Source organism: Copidosoma floridanum, unplaced genomic scaffold, assembly GCF_036245765.1.
Source record: "Copidosoma floridanum isolate Cflo_tuat_1 unplaced genomic scaffold, Cflo_Japanese_pri ptg000011l, whole genome shotgun sequence".
Classification (NCBI taxonomy): Eukaryota; Metazoa; Arthropoda; class Insecta; order Hymenoptera; family Encyrtidae; genus Copidosoma; species Copidosoma floridanum.
In genome coordinates, this window is record NW_028321888.1 from 12,922,683 (window position 1) to 12,934,728 (window position 12,046).

Consider the following 12,046-nt stretch of genomic DNA (forward strand, 5'->3'; position numbering starts at 1 on the left):
TACATTAAAGTTTTATGTACTTACCAGATTTTGATAAAATTCAACACATTAGATTATAAGTACTTGAAAATTATCAAGTTATGTTTTTGTGTAACTTGGGTGCGTCGGAAGGAAATCATGGGCATTTTACTGCTCATCAGTTTAACACGTAATCTTATGGAATATGGCGGTTTATTTCGTATTTCAAAAACTGACCCACAAGGTATTTATAAAAATTAATAGAGAAGAATTTATTAAATAAAATTACATTTTGGTCACTTCAAAATATTTTTTAGGCGCCTGTGAAATTTCTAATTAGTGATTGAATGAACAAAACTAAGAGGTTAAGCACGGGTATCATATCTATATATTACACAAATTATATGGATATACTAACGTGGTGCCATGGAGATAGAGTACGTATTTGACTAGTGTAGTAGTGTGGTATCGACAGTACTTATACTTTAAGGTGGTTCTTTCATGACTCCCGAGTCAAAGACGCGACTATTAAGTTTATATTTATCAATTCTGCTCAAATGTCAAACGACTGTTTGTAAATATTGTTTATTGAGGCAAATTAAGTACTGATTCAAAATTTTAGATCATAACATACGATATAAAAGTTCGTAGGAATGATTATTTAAAATTCGCGCTTAACCTCAAAATACCAAGCAGTGGATGTGCAATATGTTTGGAATTGCATAAGCTTTATCGTGTCAGTTTTTTACTTAATTACGTTGAGTATATAAGCAGCTAGGCAACAACTTCCAGTAAAGGAATGCTAAGTTGCCATAATAGCACATGTTTGGAATGATTTACTTTTCATTAATCATTTTCTTGCGTTTATATTCATCAGCCTACTCTAAAGTTTTGAGGGCTAGTGTATTGTAACTTAATAGATGACTCCTTAACCTCAAAGTTTCATGTTATTCTATTCATAATAATTTCATGAAAGAATTACCTTAAAGATACGTACAGAAAAATTAAAAGCACTTACGAATTACCTACATGACATGAAAAATGTCTCGAAATCGTTACCTCATAAGCACGGAAATAAGCCACCTCGTATAGAGTCAGCCACGCTCTCTTGTTCACGTAGGAAGTCATCACTTTCGTGAGTTACGTTAGAGCACCGAGTCAAACGCGAGAGTAAGTATATTCGTTTCATTTGAGCTTTTCTCGGTAAGCACACGACTGCTATCGTCGGCAAGCCTCGCATTAGCAACCTTTCAACGTCAGACTGCCGTTCTTTTAATCCCATTATGTACAGCTGGTGTGTGCGCGCTACTTACCCAACCATGTTGGTCTTACGTACCGTCCTTCGAATAAATATTTCTCAAGGAAAAAAGATGTCGTTTCGTGAAAGCAAAACAGACGACGATCAACAATATTTTTTTAATGTTTACTCGTAACAGATCATATATAGACAAAGTTGATTAAAAATAATTACGAGAGCTCGCAGTGGCATAGTGGTAGAGCGCTGGCTTTTCACCTGGAGAGGTTGGGGTTCGGTTCCCCGCTCCGTCCACTTGCAGTATCTCTGTGGGGTTTTGTCTTCGCGTGTCCTGTTCCACTGCGAGCTCCTGGTTCATCGATGTTAAGACCGAGCCTATTTTAACCAGCAATCAAAAACGGTCCCAAATTGAAATGCTCAAAAACGAATATGTAAATGTGGCATATCGGTGTCCATCAGGTAGTCAAAAGCTAAATAGCAAATAGCAAATATAATTACATCATGTTCTCTTAAAGAATCGAAAAAGGAAAATCCTCTTTTTCAAAGTTTTAAGTGCAACGAGAGAAACGGTTATAGAAATTGATGTGATGTATCTGTGAACTGGCAGTGTTTCATTGTACAGACATTTTTTGCTTTTTAAAACCCAATGTCACCGTTCAGAAAATGAATTTTTTTTCATAAGTACAGTGATTTTTGCCGATTTCTTTGTAACAATTAGGTTGTTGTCAAACAGTTAAATGCCTCTAGACGACGAAATTTCTCTAGCTAACGGTAGATAATTGTAATTTTTGTAACTTTTCTCTGAGTATATACAACTGATAAAAATAATTGAAAAACATAGTTTTAATCGATATGATTTTCATTATTATAAGAAGTAGAATTTTTTTCAAAATTTAAAAATATTATATTTAATGCTGCCAAACGTAGTACTAATTTCTTTAAGTATAGTTTTATGTGATTTTTATTGATGTTATTATTCCTATAAGATACTAACTAAAAAATAATTTATGTTGCCACTAAATTATTCAGTATCGTAGAAAATACTTTTACAGAAAACATATAGAGCATCGTGTAGATTTATATTAATTACGCTCAATGTAAAAGAGCTATAAAAAATCATAAATAACTCATATTGATACGTAAACGAAATAACATATCATTTCAAAAATTTACATCATAAAAACGTATCATCTTCAAAAATATCTTATCTATTTAGGTTTCTAGGATAAGTTCAAACGTCATGAAATGTACATGAAAAAAAAATGCTCTAGTCAAAAACAAACTTAAGTATAAATAATAAATTTTTATCGGCTTGTATATTATATACTTACTATTTATTGTATTTTTTATAATGAATTTTGAACACGTTTGTATACTTTAGACAAGATACTTTATACTTCAATCAAGATGACTTTTACATTACTGTATAGCATAATTTTTAACTAATTCAATGGTAAATTACATTTATTATCATTTCCAGACTTGGGTACAATTATTTTACAGATTTCGAAATGCTTGAAAGAAAAACTTTTTTCTAAATATGTGTTGCACTATTGTTGTTGAAAAACAAATATATTATATTATATTATAGTGGTGACCAAAAATTTTTTGCGCTTTATAGAAAAGCGAAGTTATTTGCAGATAATAAATTTCTTTGGTTTTAATGTATTGGAACAAAAATTACCATACTTTTGTTTCTTTCAAAGTATAATCCATTATTTTCTTTAAAATAAGCTTTTGACATCTACTAGTTACAAGTTGTAGTACAAGTTTTCTATCAAAAATAATGTATCAAAGTAAAAAAAAAGACGTGCAACCTTAACTTGTTAAAAAAAAGCACTCACGCTTACGTCCATCTATTTCACGTAAATAGTGCGCGTTTACGACTCTGAAATGGTGATTCCTTTCATTTTAAATATTTTTTACCCCGTGCAGGCAAAGTGCCGTCATCTCTCGCACTACAAAAAAAAAAAAAAAAAAAAGAAGGGGCGACAAAACAGTCTGCCGGCAAACAGCGCCAGATCGGTACTTCGATCTACACGTATCCAGTTTCTCGCACAGTCGCGCGCCCGTGTAAGCGATAGGCAGTGGCACCCACGGTAGGTCTTCGCGGCCAGAAAGAAAGAAAGAAACGCCCTCACCTCTTCTCCGCCGGGCGCGTTTATTTCCTTTCCGGGCCTACCTACCTGATGCAAACGTGCGCACGGCGGACACCCCTAGCAGTCCCTGGTGTCCCGTTTCCCTCTGCCGCCGGCGCGGTGAATGCTAAGCTGTATCATGGAAGCCCCATCATAGCCGCTGTCACACGCACAAGAGTCTTATGTCTAATCTTGTGCAGTGGCCAGCAGCTGCACTGGGGTCCATTTTCACCGGCTAGCTTTCTTCTTCTCTCCTTTTCTTGCTGGTCACGATGGCGAGGATGGTGTTGTTTTTCCAGGTTGGCTGGAAAATTAAAAATAAGCATCGATGAACGTCACGGTTTTTTTTTTTGTATCGTTTTACGTAGTTAAGAAGGTTCCAACACCAATCGTATTTGTTGAGTATGTCATGAAATTTCTAAGAGTTTAAGAAATCAATTTCGAAAAAATTACGACTAAATGTGCAGTTTGACTTATGCCACTTCGACATTTTAACAATGTCATATGATATCTTTTAATGGTCGCTAAAATTTTAACATAAATGCAAGTGCCATTAATCAAGACTTTCCAACTGAATCTTAAAACATGCATCTTGATGCGTTTTTTTTTTAAGTCCAAGTTGACTGGTAACTCAGATAGAAGCTTCATAACAAACAATATTCGCTGCTAACTTATAAAAAAAATCAATGTCATGAAAAAGTTATTTCCTCATTTTTATCAACGTGTTAGAGGTTGATTTGTTTGAAAATCCGTCGATTCGTGATCGAGTTGTTCGTATAATATATATATATTACACTCGCAGCACAGGTGTAGTATTACCGTAGCCGTTACGTAAAAAGTCCAGCGTGTTGGCGGTGCTCTTGTAAGGTGTCATTTCGACCGTACTTATTGATTTTAAACGCGGAGGTAATGAATACCCGGATTTAACTATTCAAGAGAGAGAAAAAAAGTCATGCGGTGATTATTTATTTTCCTTTCTATCGAGAGAAAAGAAAAATTTCCAATTGAATACAACTGGGCTACGAAGGCAATGCTGCCATCGGAAAAATCGACCGATCCAAGACAGGTTGGTGTATATGGAGGGTGTAGTGAGAAACCCTGGTGACGCCCGGACCAATTAATATACGACACTCGAGCCTCTTGAATAATTGAGGCTCCCGGCTACGGTCACAAGTTATTCCGTCCGAGTCGCGGTGAAGGAAACGAGGCCTCGGGTCATCGTTTGGTTGGGTGTAGTGTGTAAAGACACTCGCTTTCTGAGTGGAAAAGTCGATGAAGGTGGTTCCATTACGGTCAGTTAGAGCGTTACTGTTTCATGTATGGAATATTTTATTTGGTCACTTATTGGGTGTAGGTGCAAAGCTGATTTGTCATTCCGCCACGTTCATAAAAATGAGGGATTGCTGAAATGGTTATACGTTTGAGATTCTTCTGGATAACCTTCAAGTCACTATGTTCACCCAATGATTTTCTAAAATTACGGATGTAATTCCTGTAAGTTTTCCCAATAATAATCACGGTATCTATACAAGTATCAAGAACAATTCAGATGCTGGACAAATCATTTGACAATTGCTTATTGTTCTCATAAATTTTGACATAAACTTTCCTCGAGGGCCAACGAAAAATTTAAACTAAATCCAGATGTCTTTAGTAAATGATTTCTCAAAAATATAATTATTTTATTCTCAAACAATGTGTCGAATACGGCTAATTTATAAAAGCTCTTGATTCTAAAATAACATGTTTATAATGGGTACAGTGTCGATTTGGATTAAATCTTTCGGAGTTATAAATTTTTGTAAATTAGTTATATTCGTTCATATTGTTTTCGTAAGACAATAGTTCTGTGTTTGGTTAGTTGTTAACTCATGACTTTGGTATTGTTTTAAATTTGGAACATATATATTTTCCACACACACTCGATGTACTTATTCCATCGAGTCAAAGCTCAGTAATATGGAGTGAGATCAACAAGAATAACTGTTTACGAAAGGTGCATTCATCTTTCTAGTATAGTAAAAGTAGTAGTGCTGGTAGTGTGGCTATAGCAGGGGTATAGACCTCCCCCGCAAGAGCTATGTGAAGAAATAGTCAGGCAGGTCAAACACGAATGCAAAATTCATCGTCTTCGATCTTAAGCCTACACGTCACGATTCTTGCTCCTCTTTCGACTTGTAAGCCTCACTGACTCGTGTGTTACGGTAGATAATTTTATTGCGATCGCGAGTTCACCTACTTTACTGAGTAATACTCTTTGGTTGTTGGGCTCGCAGGATTGTTTCGAATGTTTTGGAAACTTGAAGAATTTGTGCCAGCTTCAATGTTTTTGGGGATGGAATAATACGACACATTCTAATGTAGGCCTACAGTTTTGATCTATAATACCGCATAAAACAGTGGAAAATTCAGGAAATCCTGAAATTATAGTTAATACTTTACGACAATATTAGAATTAATTGCATAAAACTTGGAGTTGACAAGTAGATTAGACTCTGAACAAATATTACTACATGGAAAAATTCAACGAGGCAATTTGTAAGGGGTCTTAAATTTCTCAGTTTGTAATTTCGCGTAATCTGGATGAAAATGGTAGGCAAAGAACATGTTTTGTTCACTCATGGCGAATCATACTGCAGGTTGAAATTTTTTATTTATTTCTCATCGAAACAAGTGCGTATAATGATTCTGAAATAATGATGCCATATAACGAGGGTTATAATTCAACATCCAAATTATAATTTACGTGAAATTTATCTTTAATTTTGTTACGGTAATTTACATCAACTTAGAATTTGTTTTCCAAATTTATTGAAAGATTTTTATTACGCGTTTCTGTATTGTTTTTTATTTAACATAGTCAAATTGGTTTGCAATGAATCCTTCCACAGCACATGAAATTTTATGAAGCAAATACAGGCAGTAGCTGCAAAAATTTATCATAAAATGGCGTGATTTTAAAATACTTGCCAACCCGTTTATCAATGCACTGCGTTAAAATATACATTTTGTAGTGAAAATTTAATTAAAAAAATGTTTATAGGTGTAACTTTCAACATTTTTTCAACAAAACTATCAAAAACTAATCCCTTTGAGCTTTAATTAGTCTTTTATGAATATTGATGTTCAGAAAAGAAATTCCAACGATGGCATGCTATTAAATAAAACACCAAATTCAAGAAAATACATAGACGATCACAGAAGGTAGGTATTAATAGACAATATTGAAAGACACAAAACAAGTCTTCATCCAGATTCACGTCCCTAAGAATATACGAAACACTCTACAAGTATAGACAAGGGTGTCAGTTTGTGGAGGATTGGGTACACCTATACATAACCTAATTCGTGAGACCAAAGATGGCGAAGCTCTACTTCAAGTTTCTTTTCGATGTTGGGCTTGTGATAGTGAAAAATACATAGATATAACTATATAGGTGGACGTATTGCACAGCGATAGAGGGCCCTGGCGAAATTTCGAGTTAATGCAGAGCCCTGCATGTGCACTCACGCCCACGTCGATCGCCACACCGAAATTGATTTTTCCCGCGCAAACCACGTAAGTATACATATAGCCGTGTAAGAGTAAGACATTACTCCTACGTCGCACGATATGACAGTGCGATCGATTTCTCCTCAGCCGGTGCCCTCCACTTCTATCCTCCTTATCTTTTCTCTTGTGTATATTTTACTTTAGTTGCATTCTGGTATCGGTGAGGTTTTTGCAGTGACGTCAGTTATGCCCTACGAATCTTTTTCTCTCTTCATTTTCCGACATGGCTTCGACTCACACGAATTATAGACAAAAGATCTTCTCCCTCTTTCCCCCGTTGGCTTCTGTTTAGATATTTTATTCCGGAGGAAAAAAAATTGTTTCTCTGCCAAATGACGCGTGAATTTTTGATAGTTCGCGGGTATGTATCTTGTATTTTTGAGCATTGCTGGCCTATGGGCATGTCTGAGCTTGCACGTCCGAGCAGTTAGTTTCCATAAAATCTGGTACCTTCGCGTACATTATGGGAAACATTTATGCGCCGTCAGATTTATGTCATGGAAAAACTTGTGTGGTGCATCAGAAAAGGTGTAACGAGCGGAATACGGAAAAAATTATTGCGGAATGTTGTGATGTTTTTTTTTAATTGTTTCATATTAAAGAATTTTCAAAAAAAATCTTTGGTACGTCATCCGAAAGATTTAGACTTTTGCACATTATCAAAAATGGTTTTTGTACCAATTTTTTGAGAAAAAGCAGCTAGTCCTTATTTTTCTGCTGTTTTTTTTAAGAAAACTGATTAAACGACATCAGAGCCGTAGATTTTTTTCAGCATCACAGAAACCCAGTTAAATATAATGAACCGAGAAAAAGATGAGTCTAATATCGACTATGAAAATAAATACATGAAATACAAAGCATAAATCGCATACCATGCGGTGCTATCGATTTCCTAGATACCGCTTGAGAAATGGACAAGAAAAAGAAAAAAATAAGCGAGTACAATACCTTCTGTCGCAGTGGCACGTCACATCTGTATATTTGGCCCACGAATACCAAAAGTTCTGCAACCATCAGACCAAAAGTAAAACCCAAAGTGTTTGTTACGGTGAAACGGCACGCCGTTTGGTCCGACGAATAAGAAAAACTCGTTCACATCATGAAAATCGCCACTGACAGTTCGAGATTTGCACACTTTGTTACATCAACCCATCAATAATATCCAGAGTCTGTTATTTTTTGTCACGAGCAATCGGGAAAAAAAAAACCCACCTTCGTTCCAATGCGTTCGACTCGTGCGAAAGGAGGTCGTAGCGTGTAGGGGTACGACACCCCATGACTGTACACGACGAAAGGCTCGCGAGCCGCACCGTGACCCATCCTCGGCTTCGAGTGCACCACTACCGGCGCTGGCACGTCCGCCGGGGGGCTTATATAGCCAGAGGGGGTCCACGTGGTCGGCGCTAATCCGCCGACCAATGGCACCCGCCGAGGCTGGGCGGCGCGCAGCAACCCAATCGCGCTCCGCGGCCCCTCTTTGCTCCGCGAGTGTTGGCAACAGACCGCCCTTTCGTTGTTCCGGGAAATCCGTGCGAGAGTTACCCCTCGTACGAGATGCAGGGGAAAATGGAAAAACGTCCGGGTCCCCCTTTTCCTAGGGTTGGTTTGAGGAACATTGGGCTCGGGGGAGAGGAATCGGCAAGTGTGGGCCATTTATTTTTGCTTCGGGACTCGAGGCTTGTCTTCTTTGCCAAAGATCGGAGGGCCGTTAAGCTTTTGCGGCGGGCGAAGCCTCGCGTTTTTAGTGGGGCCCTCGCTGTCTACTAATTTGGAAGAGCGCGAGGGTTCGCGTGTGGCCTTGTTTTTCCATCTTTTGTCTTGAGATTGCAGGAGTGCTGGAGGCATGCACGTTATCGTTTTCTTTTTTTTTTTTATAACGTTTTTATGATTTTTGGTAAGGAATTATTAAATTTGTTTGTGGAGAGTCACTATACTTGTAGAGCAAGCACATGGGATGAAGATTTCTAATTTGAAAAATGTGGACAGTAAAACTTATCGTGGATATTCGTTGGATGTGAATATTCAGACATTGGCGTAAAAATAAAAAAGAGAATCATGGTAAAATTTACAGAATGTACGGAAGAAAGGCATAGTACAAGTTTTAATTCCAAAAAAAAGCAACGAAGATTTCGCGATCATGGAATTATAGCAAAAATACTATTAATTAAACAAACCTATGATTTTAAAAAATGTTGACCGTTTGTTGCACAAACAAAACGATATTTTAAAGAAAATTTAGACGTAATAATGATCAAGTCCAAGCTATAAAATTATCTGCAAATCATGGCTATCTATGTTAAATACGGTAGGAGAAATTATTCTGTTAAAATAAGTTGTTTAGTTTATGTAAGCTTGCAAGTAGTGAGACAATTACTGGGGTAATTGAGTTTCACCTGCAGGTTTTCACTGTACTTTATTTTTGTACTGAGCACGATTTTTACGTTTGATATTTTTTTTGTAAAAGTTTGAGTTTATATTCTGCACGAGAAAAACTGTTTCAATCTTACAATACTTTATATACATTTGTATCCAGTCCATGTACTTGTAATCAATAACTTTTCCTTCATTGTAAAAATCAATTAAAGTATAGGAAACAAAGGAATTTTTATTTTTAATTAATACAACAACCCTAAAAGCTGTACATGGAAAATTTATGGTTGGATTACGTTATTTAAGCAGTTCGTCATACTATGATCTTTTTTCTGTAGATCAAACAAAATAAATCTGGTTGTACAGATAGTCGCGAATGTGTGTGTACATTAAATAAATTTTCAAATATTTTATATGGTACAAAATTTAAGTTTTTTGTGAGGATTTTTCATTAAATAACAAACATCTATTTTCAAGGATTAATTTCAATTAGGATTTACTTTAACTAGGTTTCACATCAAATCCTACGTGACATGATTGGTTGACACCAATCCAATAATTAAAAGTGAAAAAAACTATACATATAAATAAATAAATATATATATATTACTATTGGAATAAAAACACATGTTTATTTGTTAAAGAACACAGTAAAGCTCCTCACTAGTACTCAACGCGAGGAATTCCAATTGTATCCTCTGCTAAGACGTATTTTTCAATGAAAAATATATCCAGAATTAATTTTTATTACTTTACTCGGTAAGCTGATTGATAATTTATGCATAATTTTTCAAAAACAGTAAGACACTTTATTTCAAAATGTTGCAACCTGATACAACATCAATTTTTTTTTTGTTTTGCTCTATTAATGCACACTTTCAGCAATTGTTATATTATCGTATCAAAAGATTTATTAAAAATGATTCTGATGGAGTGAAAAAAAAAAAAAAAAAAGAAATGTAACAAAGAGCCAACGAACCCTGACCAAAATCCAAAGTCCATCCAATCACTCCGTAACTGACACAGCTCGCAACACACACAAAATGGTATATAGCCCATAAACTCAAGGAACAGTTTAACCATGCATGACCCCTCCCACTCCGTATCACCCCTTCCAACGATGCTCGCAGATTGGAATCCTTAAAAACGCGGCGAGCCGACGGCCTACCTGCAGTACATGTACTTTACGTTAGCGCATACCGTCGCTCTGCTCTGGCGTCTTCTTCGACGGCTATTAGAACCGTGGAGGCTATTTCACCTCGTTCGAGTCCATGGCGGGATTCGGCATTAGAGCGACCCAATTGGCATTCTGCGGCCGGATTTCCCTTTTTACCTCTTTTTTTTTTTCTCAGTTTTTATGTGGAATAGAGTACTGTATAGGGCACCGGAAGTCTTTGGTACATCAATGGTTGGATAAAATAAATTAGTAGTGAGTCGAAGAACCTACACATGTTTTTCTCAAGTGTTGTAGATGCATTGCACCGCTATTTCATTTTTGACCCCAACAGAGACGAATTTTCTCTGTTCTTAAGACGTTACACTGAGTCTCAGTACTCATTGGTTTCAGCTATCAGTTTCATACGTCCAATAGATAATAAAAGACGACTCATACATGTCCAATGCATCTTTTGTAGTCTTGGAGATAATCTAGTTCTTATAAACGAGGAGCTTTGTACTCTCACTACTTAAGTCACAAATAACTTTTGAAGCCTTTCTATGTCATCAAAAGTCATTCAAACTTATACAAAGATTTTCAAATGTTTTAATTTCGTCTAATGGCTTTAAAGTCATTCAAAGTTAGAAAAACACAGTATTTGAATTGTTTAAAAGATTTTTAAAGTTATTTAAAGTCAATTGTTAAATATCATCGTGATTATTGAAAGAATTAAAATTATGAAATGTCTTTTAAATCGTTTAAAAACGTTTAGAGACTTAAAAGTGCGCAACTTTCAAAGTATATTTGAAATACCTTTACAACTACGTCATTAATTTCAAATAAGTATTTACAAAAATATACATGCACATTAACAGTTCCATGTACCACATATTTACTTTAATATTCTCCAAAAAAATTACTCATTTTTCCTCTTATTAACTTCGGAGCAGTTGTGTAGCAAACACGAAACAGTCACACTTTTTATTATTGTAGGTTATTATATGTTAAAAAATTATTAAGAAACTGTTTACAACTACTTCTGAAAGTTTAAAAAAATACACATTTTTTCGAAAATTTTTCACCATTTAGTTTTTAGATAGTAGTTATAAAAATTGCTTTTCCGTTTTATGATGCTGCATTGTCAGCTATTTGTGTCGCAGAAATAAATCTTTTGGTTTTCCATCTCACCATTGCTAACAATCTTATTTCAATACGTCCATCACTTACGTAAATCGATAACGTAACTTTAATATTATATTAATATACATCTATGTATGAGATTGACCTATACATTGAATCAAAGGGTGATTAATAATTTTAAAAATTTGTAGTTAATACCTATCCCATAAATATTGTATGGATATGTTATACTTAGCCACATCAGGTGGAGCTATTGATTTATGTCAATCCCTAGATCTACTTTAAGTAGACTTTCCTAGTGGTCCATAATTAATACTTAATAGAAAACTAACTTGAAAAAATCGTACAGTGATTAAGTTCCTATTCATAACGGCATGAAGGAATACAACGTTAGTTTAGTGCTCAAACCCTGAAATGATCCCAGTAAGGCTTTCCTCCGATTATACGTATAATTTATCTACAAGGAAGAAAAAAAA